The 20734-nt window shown below is 34.0% G+C and overlaps 1 protein-coding gene across 1 annotated transcript in view; it reads right to left on the reverse strand.

Annotated features, from left to right (window-relative positions):
* The window catches only part of LOC138702107 (uncharacterized), a 124846-nt gene that overhangs the window by 90589 nt on the left and 13523 nt on the right, over nt 1–20734 (reverse strand). The gene's annotated exons all lie outside the window — the stretch shown is intronic.

Here is a 20734-nt window from a genome sequence, read left to right on the forward strand (position 1 = left end):
GAAGACGACAATTGACAGTAGCCGGTAGGAGAACTCTAAGGCTCAGTTATACGAACACGGATAAAATCATGTTAAAATTATTTCCATGGTTACGCGAGAAATGTGTTGTACAAACTCGGAATAGTGCATTATCCGGAAGATATCTTCCGAATAAGCTATTTCATGCTTTCAGTCGCTGTTAAATTGTTATCTAGAAAATTAATTATAAAATGGTAGCAGCATTAGACATGAATCTTTCTGATAGTGATGATGAATTGCTATATAATGCATTTTTCATAACGCGGGGAAAAAAAAAGAATGAAAGGAAAATAAGACATAGACCTGATCTATGAAATGATCCTAACGAAGGATTTCTGGCAAGATTTATACTGTACAAAGGACATTGTTTTCAGCTTTCTGGAATTAAACAGTGATGATTTTGAACATATGGTAGACAGATAAAAATAGCTAACTTCATCTTTGAAAGGAAATGGTAGTTTTTTAAATAATTAAATTTAAATTTTAAACAAATGTATGACAATATTATGCCAGTTTTACGTTCTGCATTCCTGTAGGCATTAATCTCAACATTAAATAACATAGCTATAAACTCCCATGCTCTTTCCTTTTGTTTAGAACGGCGTCAGTTTTCGTTTTCTAGTATCTTCTTATACTGGGTGTTCATTTCAAAGTGTGTCATGACGTTACTGTTGTGAGTCAGCGATTTGAAGCGAGTTTCAGCTTTTATGTCAGAGAAGTTGCCTATTAATCAAGGCGTTCAATCTGAACTTGAGAACGTGTACGGTATAACTTGAATGTCGTAGCAACAGATGGCGGTCTGTACGGTCTGTGTGCTACCATAACCTCTTTCGAACTGTGTTTTGCGCCGGCAAGTCGTACGCAGGGTATTTGTTATCATCGGTTGCGTACGGTAACATTCCACAACACAAATCAAATGCTCCGTGTCCATGTTGACCGTCGAAGTTAATGTCGACAAATACGTAAGTAATCGTCTTAACCCTCTCCCCATATCCCGACAGTAAGAAAAAAACTCACCTCAGTACATGTTTCCAAACAGTTCATATTCCTGCCACTACCCGGCTTGACAGTACATATCGGTAAGTACTCTTCAGAATGAACGCCGTACTTGCTAGGCAATTTCTCTGGCATATAGGTAATACGCCTATGCGGAAGTGTAGGAAGACTGAATTCTCTAGGCTCATCCGCTAGCCACATGACGACATACAGCGAGCCATGACACATTTTGAACTGAACACCCAGTAGTCATTCAGTATCTCAACTAGCTTAATGAATTCTATCTTGTTGTTTTGATTTCTAATTCCTTTTGATTTACTTATTATTTATAATAAACTTCGTAGACAAAAGGTGATATGTTCAAGAATATTTCAACAATTATTGATGTTGTGAATGTACTTTATAAACAAAACACCATCTAAAAATATTGCCAACCTCTTTTCCAATTCTGCTAACAATGTAATGGAATGATAATCTTGAAATAAACGAACGTCATACAACACGATACTCCATTTATTCTGTAGTTAGGTTATTTCACGATTTATTACATGATCGTACAACTGGACCTAAGAGAGCTAACCCGAGCATCGAAGTTCGATTCCCGATATTTGTACTAACTCCGTTCTCACAGACTAGGCCTACTATTATCTCCTCACGAACATTTCTGTCTTCCATTCTGAAATAAATGAAAGCTGATGTGGAGGAAAAGTCGACGTGCTGCCCTCTACACAAGCGAGCGGAAATAGGAGAGTTTGGTATATGCATTGGAAGTAATAAAATATAATGTATTGTTATTTCACACCATCAGAAATACAACGTGACATTTTTTTAATTTATTTCACAGCGAATGTTTCTTTGGAACATTAATTGATATTACCGAATTCAACATGCATGCAATAGAGGCCTAGTATGAGTGAGTTAATACAGTAAATTGAAGTAGCATAAAAGGGAATAATAGTGGAAAGATGTAAATACACTAAATAATCTTAATGGACCATAACACTTAGGAACACAGATTAATATTATAAAGTAATTTGAAACGGGTGTATTTATAACGTTAGGTTTTATTTTATTTTTTATTTTTTTATATAAACATAATTTGAGCTTGAATAATTTCGAGGGAAAAATTGTTCCGGGGCCGGGTATCGAACCCGAGACCTTTGGTTAAACGTACCAACGCTCTCCCACTGAGCTACCCGGGGACTCTACCCGACACCGATCCAATTTTTCCCTCTATATCCACAGACCTCAAAGTGGGCTCAGTGGGAGAGCGTTGGTACGTTTAACCAAAGGTCCCGGGTTCGATACCCGGCCCCGGAACAATTTTTCCCTCGAAATTATTCAAATTAACTTTACAGGGAGTCATTCCTGAAAGCATAATTTGCATAATACACGTCACTGTACGTAACAGAAAACCACAATTTAAAGTCACACAGAGTTAGTGTGCACTCAAATGTTGGTTTCCGTTTAATGACGCCAACTTCGGAACACCAAAATATCTTTCTTCAACATTGTTGCTGTAAAATGTTTTCTGTGTTTACTATACTCCAGCAGGCCGTGATATACGTCTGTCTTTTTTTTCCCCCAGTCTATAAATGCGAACTTAAAACAAACGGTAAGGTTATGTAATGATTTATTTTTCATTTTAATATTTTAACAATATTATTTATATAACATATTGCAGTAATAACATCGGCATCTGGAATCTTGTTGATTTTTTCACGGCTTCCTTAATGTTACTTGTATCAGGAATACAATAAGTTTCGTGGAGTAGTAGACTTTACTTAATTTTTGCAAATATTTAAAAACAATAATTAACATTGCAATTTAGGTGAAATTGCAGTGGTAAGTTTCCAATTTATAATTATTACTATGTTAAACGTCTCTAAAAATAATATGTTAAAAGCCTAAAGCAGTAAAATGAATGTCGCGCTTAAGCGGTAAGAAGAGGGAAATTGTTATGTGTGTTACGTTGGGAATACTGAATGTGGTATTTCACACTTACCGCGTATTGGTTCTGTGCGGAAAACAAGCAAATACGCACGATCTCGCACAAAGTGTATATGCAAGGTACATATATCGAAAGCCTTAACAAAGCAAACCTAACCTGTGACTGATCCTCGATCTTACGAAACCGCGCTTAGGTCTAATTATTTTCCCAAATATATGTAAAAGTTGCACAGTCTCTCACGAAATAACGAAACAGAAATCAAGCGTCAGTTCTGTGCGTGGTTTTTAGCGAGGTCGAAGATTCTAGTCTACATATTTTTTATAACATGGTAGAATTCATCCGGCTGTTTTCCGTATTTCAGATTTGTTTTCTTCAAAAAGTAGTCCTATTGCACTTTTACGTTTCCATATTCGAATTATTTATTTTAAATAGCAATCTTTCATGTATGCCATTAGGAAAGTTCAGGATAACAGAGAGGGTTTGGAATTGAACGGGTTACATCAGCTGCTTGTCTACGTGGATGACGTGAATATGTTAGGAGAAAAACTACAAACGATTAGGGAAGACACGGGAATTTTACTTGAAGCAAGTAGAGCGATCGGTTTGGAAGTAAATCCCGAAAAGACAAAGTATATGATTATGTCTCGTGACCAGAATATTGTACGAAATGGGAATATAAAAATTGGAGATTTATCCGTTGAAGAGGTGGAAAAATTCAAATATCTGGGAGCAACAGTAACAAATATAAATGATACTCGGGAGGAAATTAAACGCAGAATAAATATGAGAAATGCCTGTTATTGTTCGGTTGAGAAACTTTTATCATCCAGTCTTCTGTAAAAAAAATCTTAAAGTTAGAATTTATAAAACAGTTATATTACCGGTTGTTCTGTACGGTTGTGAAACTTTGACTCTCACTTTGAGAGGGGAACAGAGATTAAGGGTGTTTGAGAATAAGGTGCTTAGGAAAATATTTGGGGCTAAGAGGGATGAAGTTACAGGAGAATGGACAAAATTACACAACACAGAACTGCACGCATTGTATTCTTCACCTGACGTAATTAGGAACATTAAATCCAGACGTTTGAGATGGGAGGGCATGTAGCACGTATGGGCGAATCCAGAAATGCATATAGTATTAGTTGGGAGGCCGGAGGGAAAAAGACCTTTGGGGAGGCCGAGACATAGATGGGAAGATAATATTAAAATGGATTTGAGGGAGGTGGGATATGATGATAGAGAATGGATTAATCTTGCTCAGGATAGGGACCGCTGGCGGGCTTATGTGAGGGCGGCAATGAACCTCCGGGTTCCTGTAAGTAAGTAAATAAGTAAGCAGTCTTTCATATTTTAATTCCTCCTCAGCATAGATATTATGTAATAGGCCTATTCAAACAGAAACGCGAAACTGATACACATATATCGTTATCGTGTGAACCAAAGCTTTTGACTCGGAGCATGCGCAGTGTGGAATTCTTTGACAAAAAATACTCCAGTCCTTCAACTATTATATCCCCAATTTTACTTATGGAAAACGTCGTCTATTGTGGTAGAAGGTTCGTGTACATTGCTAACGGTCCTGGGTTGTTTTCCCGGCGCTCATTCATCCCATATGTTATCTTGAAGTACAGGTGTGTTTAGACTGGGCGCAGCTGGTCGGTGAGCATCACGATTGCTGTTAATTACAATTAATCATTTAATGAACGCTGGTGCAGGCAGCTAGCTAGGGCATCCTCGCATTTGTCTGATTACGAAACAATTTCACGACGTTCAGCACCAACTAAGGGTGGTCATTTCAAACCCCGCATTACTGCAGTTATTAATGATGCTTAAAATAACTGAGATTTGTAACTCGAAATTGGAAATTATTCACGCAATCTTCTATTTTTATTTTACTTTATAATAATTTAGTTAGAAGCAAGTTGGAATATGCTACAAGAACAACGTTCATCCAACTTATTGAATTGATACAGAATATATTCCTTAGCTTCCTGTATTACAAAACAATTCCAGTTCCAAACTAGATTATTGAAACTATTACACTGTTACTACGTCATACTACTTTTGACCAACAAAACGGTACGCAACGACGTGTTTGGACGAATCATGGCTGCTTATCCTACAATTTTTATCACTTCCCTAGCATTATTTCTTTGTTTGTCAACATTGTACTTGCAATAATTGTACCTTTTAAAAAGGTTCACGTTTATTTCATCATCCTTAATTAAAACTTTTCTATCATTTATCTTGTTTATATTATTTAGGTTATGTTATAGCTTCTGCAAATGAGATTATGGATAGTCAGATATCAGAGAGTGTTTAATAGATTGAAGTGGAATGCAACTGTTTTAATAAAAATGGAACTGAATCAACAAAGCCTTCTTGACTAGTAATCGTCTATATAGTTCAATGAAGATTGTATAGTTGGCACAACTGGTAACAAGAAAACAGCTCATCATAACACACTACTGCCATCTGACGGAATATTTGTAATGATGAGATGGTGCAATAATACATTTGGAGACAGTTTAGTATTTCAGTAAGTCAATTAATATTTTATTGCAGCCTATATTGTTTGCAATAACAAGAAAATTGGTAACTGGGTGTGTGGTTTTGAGGTTAAGATGCTCTTATGTTTGCTTTCTTCTCTGTAACATTAACGAACTGTAGAATAAATGGAAGATCTTGGAGATTTTAACGTGTTGACAATACATAATGAAGATATTAAATGTGCCAATAATGTTTCAGATCTGAATGCTCTCGATAGTTTGAAAATAATGTTATTAAATCGTGATTAAAAATTGAAACAATATATATGCTCCTTCTAAAATAATTTATAAAATAATTTTTTGTGGGATGACTGAATTAGCTTTCAGCAAGCGCGAAAGAAGTAAAATCTCTGGAAATTCGAATGATATCTTGAATTTCATTCATAGTTCGGTCACTACAATAAAGGAATACGTGGAATAAGGTAATGCCAGTAATGCTTTCAAGAAACGACTCGAATGAATGCTTGTATTGCATGGTACGTGGGCTGCAAAACAAATGCCGATACGAAATTAGGCCTATATCGCTTTCCGAGGACCTTAACAAACATGGCGAGATGGAAAGCTATTTTCCTGAGATTAGTTTTTTAATAACATGTATAAATACGACTTTTACAACATGTTCACGTTATTATTCAATATGAATTGATTTTAAATTATTCATATACTTTTATTTTACAACATTAATAAGAATACTACACGAAAATAGTGAAACTGCAGTTTATATGGTATTCCAAAGCCTTCCTTATTATCCATGGATGCTGTCATTGTTACAATCGATATATACGGCCAGTTACGTTTCATATTGTATTAACAAAACATTTTCTGAATGTCATGCCTTTTGTGTATCTCTGTTTTTATTGTTTACTAAGCAAAGTCCTCGTAACACGATAATATTTCAAATCGATAGCAACTTCGACTCGGCATTTCTTTTGCAGCAGTGTACGAGGTAGATGCATGGTAGAACACGCTGGTTTTGCTCACGAGTCTAGATGACGACTGTTTCCGACGTCGCGTCGCCTCGTGGCGGTAGAAGTGATGTCACATATATTGACAAGATTACGCTCTTCCCTCAAACTATGTCACTGACGTTTGTAGTAGATGTGACACAGCTAAAACGTCGATATTTACGTGAGGATAGAATAACATACTTTTACAAGATGAAGCAATACAAGAATGCCTGTTCAGAATAGAATTCTCAAACTATATTACGAGTATAATGACAACATATGAAATCTTTTAGCAAACCTTTCGACTGAAATATTACAGGAAGTCATTATCTTGGGTGGTTATCACATTTTGTCGATAATAAATTATCCAAGGAGATGAGAATTCGCGTGATATTTGAATAAGTCTATTTCTTGAATAATAATAACAAAAATAATAATAATAAATAAATAAATAAAATAAATCTGTCATAATTATATTACTATTAATTTAATAAAATATTTAAGTTTCTAACAATATATTTCATTGGCCGGCATATCCTTGGCCTCCTGCAATATGGAATTCATGGATAAACTAGAGATGTGAACGATATATCGGTTTTTACGAAATACCGATATTTTCGTTTCGATATATCGATATAGAAATTTTGATTCAATATATCGTATAATATATCGGTTTTCTCAGAAATTTATAGATTTTTTATGGAATTATTATCATTATCAATAACAACAAAATCCACACTACACAACTCCGATAGTTCCCGAGAGATGGCGCTACCCCTATAATCATCACATTGTTGTTTGCAATGTTGGAGTGTAACAATAACTTGCAATGGGAACTTACTATAGAAGGATTGTATCGAATCAACTGTGAAGTTTGTTAAAACTTGTAATATTCTAAGTACGGTTTACTTACATTTAAAAATAATTGCAAGTTCTGTTTACTTACATTTAAAAATGATGAGGTTAGGTAGAAAAGAGCCTTATATCTGTGTCCTGGATTGAATCCTATATAACATTAGAATAATTGAATCATGTTCCAAATATCAAATACTCAACCATGTAGAGTTCACTTAACTCCTTCCCACTATATCATTTAAGTTCCCTTGCCTCCACCATAATTTTAATTTAGGTTAGGACCTACATCATATGGTATTGAAAATGTATTGTTTATTGTTACAATTTTACATATTTATGCTTTTGACTGTTATGATGTTAATTTCAATGGTAAAAAGGAATATTAAAATTTAAGTAATTTTATTGTAACACAATAAATGTACACCTGAAGATGCAATTTGCTTACGGAATAGCAATATATCGATAATTGTTCGATATATCGATATATTTTCTGCGGTATATATCGTTTATCGAAATTAGGTTTGCAATATATTGCAATATCAATATATCGGTATTTGATTTATTTCCTCCATCACTAGGATAAACATCTGACAGTAGCTGTAGAAATTATGATTAGTGAAACAGCAACATTACACAAATATTTGAGGTTATAGCATTTTATTTTGGACTAGATACTTTCATTTAGTGAATTATCGACAAGACTGGAACACTTGTGATATTTGAACAAGACTATTTCGCGAATATATTAATAAAAAATTCGTAATATACAGAAACAAATTATGTTATAAATTAAGATATTTAGTACACTACTTACATTTGTTAGCGCGGCCATCACGCAATATCACGGCCCATTGTATTGTTAAGGGAGCAACGAAAATATTTAACATCTGAACATCAGGTGCGCGACAAGTTATTGAACAAATGCACATCAGATGCGGCAAGATTGTTGCAGTTGATAGTTGGCTTTTGATTAGTTAAAACTGAATAATTTTTAAACTCTATTAGTGCATTGGTAGGCCTGCATGAGCGAAATGGCTGCTGTAATAGATAGGTGGAAATCTGTTGGTCTAGTTCTGCTGTCTATAGACAAAGGATTTTTACGATTATTATTATTATTATTATTATTATTATTATTAATTATTTATTTATTTATTTATTTATTATTTTCCTAATAATTGTAACATAAAATATAATATATACAGAAAAACTTTAGCTCGCCCCTGAAAGGGTAGAACTCGTGCTCAGGGGCGGATTCCTGAATTGAAATTAATAATTATACAATACAATTTGTCTTATGTCTACTGTGCAATTATAGTATATAAATTTAAATTTACAATTTTTCAATTTTTATAAAATCCATACATAACTTTTTAAATTTAATACTAGAACTATTAGAATTGACAAGATTAGGATATTTAAATATAAATTTGTTATATATTCTTGGGCCTAAATTACTACTATGATTAAATACTGTAACAGTGTTGTATTTTCGTTCAAACAATCTTAATGAATTCATACCTCTTGTTTCATAACTATGAGAATACAATTAAAAATTATTTCGATTTTTATGTATGAATTTTATTAATACAATATAATAAATTTGTCTTACGTTAAGTACATTAAAGTCTAGAAACAAATTTTGAGATGGAAAATCAATAGGTTTATGAAGACATATTTTAATTATTTTCTTCTGTAATAAATAAAGTGGATTAAAATTGGATTTAAATGAGCTACCCCATCCTATAATTCCATACACAATATTACCGATTGAAATAAAGTTAAATATATTGTACGTAATAAACTTATTGACAAGTAATTCCTCAATAAAATAAAATAATATACTATTTTACGTAATTTATCACAAAGATAATTAATGTGTTGGTTCCATTTTAAATGATTATCGAAAATTATGCCTAAATACTTAACTTCAGAGGACTCTTTAATAATCGGACATTTACACTGTATAAGACAACAATCAGAATTATGTAATTTAATCTATACTAATAATAAATCTGTAGCCGAAATTTTTCTGGTAATTTTCGATTTTCAAAAAATAATTGGTCATACCAATACAATTAACCACCCTGAAACCGAAAATCGCTTTTTTGAAATTTTTGTTTGTATGTCTGTCTGTCTGTCTGTCTGTCTGTCTGTATGTTTGTTACCTTTTCACGCGATAATGGATGATCGGATTTCGATGAAAATTAGAATATAAATTATGTTCGTTGTAACTTAGATTTGAGGCTATATAGCATTCAAAATACATTATTTAAAAGGGGAGTTATAAGGGGGCCTGAATTAAATAAATCGAAATATCTCGCTTATTATTGATTTTTGTGAAACACGTTACATAACAAAAGTTTCTTTAAAAATAATTTGCGATAAGTTCTATTCCTTGAAACATTTTGACAGGACTGATATTTAATTAGATAAATGAGTTTTAAAATTAAAATAACTGCCATCTAAGGCCGTGTAATGAATTAAAAAACAAATTACTTCGTTTATAAGGGGCCTTGGACAGCAACAATCGAAAACTATGAAAGATAGCCTACAGATAATGTTTCTGTGTTTGTATGAAGTAATATCGGAAGCTAAATTAACCGATTTGTATAATTAATTATTATTTCACCATTGGAAAGTGTAGTTTCTCTAGATGGTCATAATGCTATACTGTTATTACAGTAACTTCTGATATAATATAATATAATATAATATAATATAATATAATATAATATGTAATATTTTATAATATAAGTTATTTGAAGGGTTCAGAACTATAGTGGGCCAAGCGCCATTTACTGAATACGTAGAAAACAAAGGTTAAAATTAAGTTATTAGCATAATTCAATGGAAACCTATAACAAGTAAAATAAAATATATACATTAAATCTAAATGATATCAATCTTCATTAAACTATGGTTGCATGTAATAAAAATTAAGAAACATGTTAAAGGAATTGTCATTGCAGCAATGAGTGTCTCTGGACCAAAATGGCCGCATTTTAATTATTTGGATGCAATTTAAATTAAGTAACATATTAAACGATTTATCCTTCTATCAAACACGAATGTTCCCTGGATCAAACGTCCTATTTTAATTATGTAATTACTTTATATTTATTTCTAACGGGTGCAGCGGAGCGTACGGGTACGGCTAGTTATATTATAAATTAAGATATTTAATACTTACATTTGCTAGCACGGCCATCACGCAATATCACGGCCCACTGTATCGTTAAGGAAACAAAAAAAATATATATTTAACATTTGAACATCAGGTGCGCGACAAGATATCAGATGCGGCAAGATTGTTGCAGTTGATAGTTGGCTTTTGATTGGTTAAAACTCGATAAATTTTTACACTCTATTGGTGCATTGGTAGGCCTGCATGAGCGAAATAGTTGTTGTAATAGATAGGTGGAAATCTGTTGGTCTAGTTCTGTTGTCTACAGACAAAGGATTTTTACTATTATTATTATTATTATTATTATTATTATTATTATTATTATTATTTTATTATTATTATTATTTTATTATTATTATTATTTTATTATTATTATTATTATCATTATCATTATTATCATTATCATTATTATTATTATTATTTTCTTATTATTATTATTATTTTATTATTATTATCATTATCATTATTATCATTATCATTATTATTATTATTATTATTATTATTATTTTATTATTATTATTAGTATTATTTTATTATTATTATCATTATCATTATTATTATTATTATTTTATTATTATTATTTTATTATTATTATTTTATTATTATTATCATTATCATTATTATCATTATTATTATTATTATTATTATTATTATTATTTTATTATTATTATTATTTTATTATTATTATTATCATTATCATTATTATCATTATCATTATTATTATGTTATTATTATTATTATTTTATTATTATTATTATTATTATTGTTATTATTATTATTATTATTTTATTATTATTATTATTATTTTATTATTATTATTATTATCATTATCATTATTATCATTATCATTATTATTATGTTATTATTATTATTATTTTATTATTATTATTATTATTATTATTATTGTTATTATTATTATTATTATTATTATTATTATTATTATTATTATTATTCCATGCATTCTGTATTGGTGCTCTTCGTCAGTTATGTCGTCCCAAATGTTTTAAGAACGCAGTCCGTTGCTAGTCCAAATGTAAACGCATCGCTTCGCATCGGATGCAATTGGAAGCGAGTTAAAACGCGACAGTAGCAAAGCCGCTTCAGCGACATCTGCCTCGCTGTAATATCCCACAAACAATGTGAAAGCGTCGAAGTTTATATGTGATTTCCTGAACAAAATTGTAGTCGGAAATTCAGGTCTAAAAGGTCAGTCCAATCATAGTATCAAGGATAATCGAGTTTTATTTTCGCATAGTGGAAAAGAGTTTTGTTTCACGACAGATGCTCCGAGCGTGCGCTGGAAACCAATCAGTGACGCAGGGCTACTGTTAACCGTAATTTCCTCGATGCTCCGATTTAATTTTGTTTGTCCGTTAACTGCAGCTATTATTGTTCCGGACGTTGAATGACATCTTTGTTCGAATGAAAGGGAATTCATCTTTACTCTCTGCAACATTTTGACAACTCTGTACTGTGTAATATCAAATCTATGATGAAATTGATAGAAAAAGTATTTTTTTTTCTTTTATACATTTCTAAAACTATTTGAGAATATGATCTTACTTAGAATATCCATTGTGATCAGATGACAGAGACGAGGGTTCGAAGAGGAGAATAAAGACGAGTAAAGGCCCATTCACAATGAAAATTAAACATAACCGTAACATAAACACAGAAGTTTGCGCCCAGGCTACCAAATGGGATCATTCACAATGATTCACATAAGCATTGACATAAACATTACCGTAAGACGTTAACATGAAAGTTTGCAAACTCCAAACTTTCATGCTTATGCTTACGTGATTTGCAAACAGAACACAATCGTGGAGCGCTGAAGTATACGACAGAATATGAGGAAATGGCGTCGTTGTTATGTTTCCATGGTTACCAAGTATGTTTGCTGTTATGTATATGTTCCCATCGTGAATGATGGTATGACTTCTTGATTTTACCGTAACGTTTATATTCTTAAGTTAACGCTTACGTTATGTTTAATTTTCATTGTGAATGAGCCTTAAATCAGTTCCTTTTTTCATTTGAGTCGTTAAAACTGGTTGTTTGTTTTACTCAAGAAGTGACAGGGGACTCATCGAATCCCTATAATTCCGTGAAACGTTTACGCTGTTCGTGATTGTTATTGTGAGCATGGTTGGGATTGTAAGGATGTTTAGGGTTTGAAATCAGATGTTTATATTTATTTTCACTTCTGCTTTCATACTCCTCGTTTTTAAGGTTACCTGAAGTGAAATATTGCTATTTTCCACGAAAAATATAATTTTTTGTTTTATTCTTAAAAAAATATATTGATGTTTATAGGCGATACTCGAAATTTCGGAGACTTTCGCCCCTTAGAACATTTGTTATGACAGCCATTTTTAATTTAAGGACTCACACTCTCAGGACTGAAATTCAGGGGTAGGGATAATCCACAAGCCACAAACAAGTCTTGCTAATGATGTTTCTTTCCTAATTATCCAGTAAAAAGTGTTGTATACTGTACGAAACTGTTACGTATTAAGTATACAGGTGAACCGTGATTTCATTAACTTCAGGGGATTATTCTTTGACATATTTCAAACAAGAAATAAATTATGGTTTATTTAACGACGCTGGTAACTGCAGAGGTTATATCAGCGTCGCCGGAATTTTGTCCCACAGGAGTTCTTTTACATGCCACTAAATTTACTGACATGACCCTGTCGCATTTAAACACACTTAAATGCCATCGACCTAGGCCAGGATCGAGCCCGCAACCTCGAGCACAGAAGGCCAGCGATATACCGACTGCACTACCTAGGCCGTTTTCAAACAAGAAAGTTTAATATAGTTTTGCTCGTTTTTGCTTCCTTTTCCAGATAAAAATTGTTTTACATGAAACATTTCATAGCGTGTTTTGGGAAAGCCATTGATTTAAGGGGAGGCAGAGGTGAAATTTTGAACAAAAACTGAAGAAAAAAATGAAAATTTGGTTTTTTCCATTTTTATTATCTTTATTTTGATATTCCGATGTTAGTTTTTGATTTTGTACCCTTTAAAAGCATGAAATTAAAACCAAGATAACTGTATTACTATATTATTCCCATAATAAACTAACACTTATCATTATTTATATACCTTGTCTGAACATATAAATAAAAAGAAATGTTGAAAATTTCTTACAATATGGTGCATGGAGCATTTTACATCAAACGATATAAAGTTTTATAAAATTATTAATATTTACAGAACTATTGTACTTAGAAAGTTGAAACTTGGTATGTCCATTACTAATAACATACCTAGTATCCATGATCAATTTCAAACAAATCGGATAAATTTTGTGGATTTTGAAATATTCACCTCTGCCTCCCCTTAATTCCCAATATGCTCAGTCAATATATTATGATAATAAATGATTGAAATGATTTTAGTTTTGTCCTTCAAATATGCAGATATTTGATCCGAACAAACGTAATATTTTAAAATTTCTTTTCACAAGTAAAAGTTACATTTGTCCAGATCAAATTGTTGCATAATTAAAGGACAAAACTAAAATTCTGTCAATCATTTATTATCATAATACACTGCTCTCTTAAATTGACTGAGCATATTGGGAATTAAATCAATGGCTTTCCCAAAACACGCTGTGGAATGTTTCAAATAAAACAATTTTTTCTCGACAGGAAGCAACGACGAGCAATATTGTAATAAACTTTTTGTTTGAAATATCTCAAAGAAAAACCCACTAAAATTAATGACAATATCTCAAAGAATAACCTGCTGAAATTAGTGGCATTTTCTGTTTACCCTGTATAACCTTCTCAATGGTCACATCGTGTCTTTAGAGTGACGTGTCAAAATTATTTTGAGGTTATGTTCAATAGTTTACGCACTGTACATTCTTTCTCCAGTGTGTGGTGACATCCCCTGTTGTCGACGGTATCACGTAGTTCGTACATCATTCTGTGCATGTCTTTTTTAGTGAGATTAAATGATGGGAATTAAGGATGAATTCCACAGTGCCTATAGAGTGAAGTTAACGAAAACTGGGAGATCCCGGGGAAAACTCCTCAGCTTGTCCACCAGTAGTATCTCTTCGGTAAAATTCGGGAATAGAACTGGAGCAGATCGCGGAATGAGGGTCAAACTCCCCAAAGAAAATAATAATCAGACTTGTCTTATGCCTTCTTCAGCTCAGTTCGTATTGCTAGCAGTGTACAGATGAAGTTATGTAGCTATAATTGGTAAAAACGTTCAAGTCTATCCAATCGACATGCTGTGTGCTGCCCCCACGTGTCATTTCGTAATAATGAGATTCGCACATGTAGCGACATCTTGTTCTCTGATTGATTTCGCAACTTTATGAGCCGCAATGGTGTCGCTTCCATTCGATAAGCATTATCTGAACGCCACAGCGCTCCATTGCATCAGTGTGAATTTATTGAAGATGCCACAAAAAGAGAGAGGGGAGAGAGGGGTGGTGAATTTTTACAATGCAATGCCATGCAACATCGGTTTTGTAACTGATATTTCAAGTATGACGTGAACGATTTCCCACTATTTTGCAAATTCCGCTGCCAACTGCTTCATATTATTACTGAATGTCAATAACCACATAGTTCGGATATGTTTGACATCGTGTTTGCTTGTTGAAGCTTTTCATGAATGGGATAGATCTTGTGGGGGCTGAGTGGTCAGACCTTCAGCCTTAAGGCGGTCCGGCTTCGAGTTCCGATCAGGCCTCGGATTTTTCTTAGCGACACTTGTGGTGGACAAGGTCGCAGTTCGGGTTTTCCTCTATGTTTACCCATATTAGGCATCTACAGTTGGAACCACCGATTCTGGCGAATGACCTTGCTGACAGTGCCAGTTGAGGAGCTATTTGTTGTCCTTCATGAATGAGTTGGCGATAACTTTTTCCTCCGCTAGTATCATTGTTATGAAACATACAAATGGACCACAGTACAGTCCGAGTGGACAATTTATAGCGTGCCGCAAGCGACTTTCGTTCGCAATGATTTTACAGTACGTCTGCCAGTACGTGTAATATTTGTTTAGTTTTTGGAGGTGACTGTCCAGAGTCCAATAGAATACTCAGGCGTGCATGTTCACTCTTATGTCCTACCCATTCCACTGCGACAGAGATAACAACCGATCTTGCAGCGGTGAGGAACTCGTTCTCGAGTTCACATTAGCTAAATCCATCTGCCGAAATCGCTGGCGCCCACTATACATAATTCAACATCTACTTGGAGGATTTAATGAATAACTGTTTTCAGAACATGGGAGGGGTGATAGTACGAAGAAGAACATAAAGTACTACATAAGATATGCTAATGATATGGCTTTGTTAGCAGAAGGAGAAATGATACTAAGGAATATGATACTGGAGCTAAATGACAGCTGTGAGCAGTATGGGATGAAGATAAATGCCAACAAAACGAAGACCATGGTTATCGGAAGAAAAACAAAGAAGGTAAACGCGCGAATTTAGATTATGCAGTGAACAAAGTGGACAGCTTCAAATACTTGGGGTGTACTATAAGCAGTAACATGAGCTGCTGCCAGGAAGTCAAAAGGAGGATAGCAATGGCAAAGGAAGCTTTTAATAGAAAAAGGAGCATCTTCTGCGGACCTCTGGAAAAAAAAAAACTAATGAAGAGACTAGTGAAGTACTTTGTGAGGAGCGTGGCATTGCATGGGGCAGAAACATGGACATTACGACGAAGTGAAGAGAAGGGAATAGAAGCATTTGAAATGTGGATATGGAGAATAATGGAGCGTGTGAAATGGACAGACAGAATAAGAAATGAAGCTGTGTTGGAAAGAGTGGATGAAGAAAGAATGATGCTGAAACCGATCAGGAAGAGGAAAAGGAATTGATTGGGTCACTGGCTGAGAAGAAACTGTCTACTGAAGGATGCACTGGAATGAATGGTGAACGGGAGAAGAGTTCGGAACAGAAGAAGGTATCAGATGAATGATCGTGAAATTTGAATTTTTGTTTAATTGATGCTGAATCTTCATTTGTTGTATGTAGAAATTTCTTTGCTGCAACAATTTAAATTCGAGGTTAGTTAAAAAAGTGTTTGGGATCAAATTTAAAAACAATTCCAGGACACGATAATTCAGTAAGATGTAGGCCTATGTAACTCAGCCAATTCTTACGTTCACGTCATATCCTTGTGCACCTTAAAATGACGTCACAGTAGCTGGCAAGATCATAAATGCGCATTAAATTTTATTTATTCAGGCATCTTTAGGTTCTGTGTACAATATCTCGTTATTAATCTGTATGATAATTACAATGATAGTCGATGAGATGAACTGTTTAAAATTGATCATGATATATATAAAATGTACAAACATATGCATAATTAAAATGTAATCATGTTACAAGGTCATAAAACTGTGAAAATTGTGAACACGTATGGTGCTATTCATAGACATTTCGCTAGCCCGCGCTATGAGCGTGCTAAACTAGCCCCGGCTATCGACTGGTTACTTGTACAGGATTCATATCATATCATATCGCTAACACTGGTTTATGAATACGAAAAACGTTAGTTCGCTGATCATCCACCGGAAGCCCGAGCTAAGAATGTCTATGAATACGGCCCGTAGTGTTTTACATTTTAAACTTCATAATACTCAGTGTAGATCTTGTTTTGTAGATTCCATTAAAATGATGAATTGTATGTTATTAAAACGTGGCAACTGCACAGGCTGTTTGATATATCATTATGATCTGAAGTAGTGTTTATGAAGACACGAGGCGGCCTTGTTGTCTTAGATACTATGGCTAAACACTACGTGTTCAATTTTCACAATTTTATGACCTTGTAACATGATTACATTTTAATTATGCATATGTTTGTACATTTTATATATATCATGATCAATTTTAAACAGTTCATCTCATCGACTATCTGTAGTAATGGCACGAGAGGTCTGAGATCTGCCGATAAATCCACTCGCTTCGCTCGTGGATTTATCTGGGAAATCTCAGACCTCGAGTGACATTTATTAGGACTATTTCGTGAATAAAATAAAAATTTAAATAATATATCCCTAAACTTCGATCACAAAATGTTAATAATTGTATATTAACGAATACTTAACCTATTCAGACATTGTGAAGTTGAAATACTCGTAGGTGAATATCGATTATTGCAATAAAGAAATTCGATGTTATTATTCAGTAATGCCAATTGCGAAAATCGAAATACATTTTTAACATTGTTAATTACATGTACTGCACTTTTCTCTTATTATTATAACAAATACATTTTCATTATCTGCTGAAATCATAATTTAATTTAACAGTAACAGTGGGGACAGCTATATACCAATGCTTATGTATTCACAGCGAGACATGTTGCTACACAGTGAAGCCATCTCTGTATAGATAGGCCTAATTAAAACACGAATTTTATTACGCCATACGAAAGGCAGTTTGATCAAAGACATTATTATTATGCAAGATCTTTGAGTTTGACATGCGATGATGTTACGTAAATTTGAACGTCTATTAATTGTTTAATTTCAATACAAATGTTATAGGTTACAATTTTATAGGTTACGTTAGGCTTACCAGTGGAAGCAGGACCAATGTCAGCTGTGCCTTGTTTCGACCGTTACTTACAATGAGGGCTACACGAAAACATTTTTTGTAGCTCGACAAACGCATTCTCGCTGTAGTGTGTAACGGAACTAAAGCTGCATCTACACAGTTCAATACTCCAATCGCGTATGCGTGCAATCTGGGAAGAATAGAATCAAGTTTAAAAGGTACGTTCAATTAAGATGCATAAGTATTTTGTGTCTACATGGTGCGCCGTTTTGAACGTGGCCTTCACTGCGTAAATATATTAATATTAAATATCAATCTTGCTTTCATTGCTTTAAAGTTGAAAGAAAAGTTTAACCGTGTAGTTGCATCTTAATGTATTCATGATCATCAATTTACGGGGAAACAGTTGGCGACAACGACTGAACAAAAGAACGACCATGCGATAAATTGATAGCGATAAATCTAGCTGCAGAAATTATCGCAAAGTCTGACTGTGATTGGTTTGAATTCAAAATTTCATTACACTTCATTGGTAGAAAATGGAATGACGTCATATAAACGAAATAGTCATTGTAATTATCATACAGATTAATAATGAGATATTGTACACAGAACCTGAAGATGCCTGAATGGACAAAAACGTTCGTAACTTACTTTGTATAAAACTCAATGACTACATGTTATGAAATATATGTCATTGTTTTAATAATTGATTTGTCATAAGACTGAATAAAACAAATATTATATTGTATTGTGAATTTTATTAGTTACAACAATGTAATTTATTCGCCACAACAATAATTCCTTTCTACAATTCGCCTTAAACGCTCTCGTCAACAATTGGATTTTCACTCAACACAGTATTCGTTATAGCACTCCACCGACGACAATGACAATTTACTTGGACTAGTACGAACAACAATGAACTGTTAATCTTAACTAATATTTACACAGTACTATTTACAAATCAGAACTACCAGTTCTCAGTTCACAGTTCTTCTATCTCAGTCACTCGAGTTCACAGTATCTCGAACCACAGACCTTCAGAGACAGTTCACTGTACTCGAACTCGGGTCCCTCCAACTGCGGTCCACTGCACTCGAACTCAGGTCCCTCCAACTGCGGTCCACTGCACTCGAACTCAGGCCTTCGGATGCTGACGCAGATGCGGACGCACACTCGAGTCGAACTCCGGCACACAAGTCTGGCTTGCTTGCTCTGGCTTACTCACTGACTGAATAACTGAAAACTGCAAACTCTGCAAACTGCTGTCGTTCCTTCGCGACCGTAATTTATAACCACAGCGACGTAGCCTCGAAAATTCGCGAGTCTTCCACTTCGACGGATTTCTGGAATAGTCGGGAAGGTCGTTCCACATTCACTGCGTTAAGTAGCAGCTGCGCGCGCAGCCTCCCCTTTCCCCGTGAAGCCTGCGCGATATGCTCTCTCGCGGGACGCTGGTCGTGAGTTGGAATCTCACGTCGCTGTCACAGTATTATCTGTATTTTTCCAGTTTTTTTTTTTTTTTTTACCTTTTGGTTAGTTTCTATCTCGTCCGAATTTTTTAGCAATAAATATTCACAGTTGTCTAGATATTTACGATAGAGAGGGTAATAATGCAGCAAAAAGAAAACTAGTTGTTTTTTTTTTATTAAAACGTAGTCAGAATTTATGTTGACCAGTGTGAAGTATCTTCCGAAGTCCTTTGCAACACGCACTGGGAAGATGGGCTAGGTCTGCTTCCCTTCCGGCATTTGACGTGAGTGCGTGGGGTCTGCGACCACGGACTGACCACACGAGCCTCATCGCAGACTGGCTACTGCATTAGCCTATACAAAGTGCTCCACTTAACGTTGCGACAACTAATATTTGATACGAAACTGACGCTAAGTATTTGTAAATAAGCAAAGTTGTTTCCTTGAAGTCTTTTGTCTTTTGTTCACTTACAAATCCATTTGTGCGAGATCGTGGGTATTTGCTTGGTTTCCGCACAAAACCAACCCGCGGTAAGTCTAAAATTCCACATCCAGTATTCCCAACCGAACACACATAACAATTTCCCTCTTCTTACCGCTTAAGTGACATATTGATTTTACTGCTTTAGGCTTTTAACATATTATTTTTAGAGACGTTCAGTATGGTAATAATTATAAATTGGAAACTTACCACTGCAATTTCACCTAAATTGCACTGTTAATTATTGTTTTTAAATATTTGCAAAAATTAAGTAAACTCTACAACTCCACTCTACTGCATTTCGTGATGCAAGTAACATTAAGGAAGCCGTGAAAAAATCAACAAGATTCCAGACTCATCATAGACTGGGGGAAAAAAAAGACAGACGTATATCACGGCCTGCTGGAGTATAGTAAACACAGAAAACATTTTAAAGCAACAATGTTGAAGATAGATATTTTTGTTTTCCAAAATTGCCGTCATTGAACGGAAACCAAAATGGAGATTTCATTGCAACTAATTAGAAATTCCTCTTTCAGGTATGTAATAAACGATCTTCGCACAAAATAATGTACGATACACGAGCGGTATGTTTTCTTTCAATTCTCGGAAATTAAAAAAGCTCAACTAGGTTTCGCTTTTTCAAACTTTTCCTCGAACATGAAAACTTCAACATACCGCTCTAGTAAAGCATATAACTATTTTAATGCACGTGATGCAATTGAG

This window comes from Periplaneta americana, chromosome 6 (genome assembly GCF_040183065.1).
Source record: "Periplaneta americana isolate PAMFEO1 chromosome 6, P.americana_PAMFEO1_priV1, whole genome shotgun sequence".
Classification (NCBI taxonomy): domain Eukaryota; kingdom Metazoa; phylum Arthropoda; class Insecta; order Blattodea; family Blattidae; genus Periplaneta; species Periplaneta americana.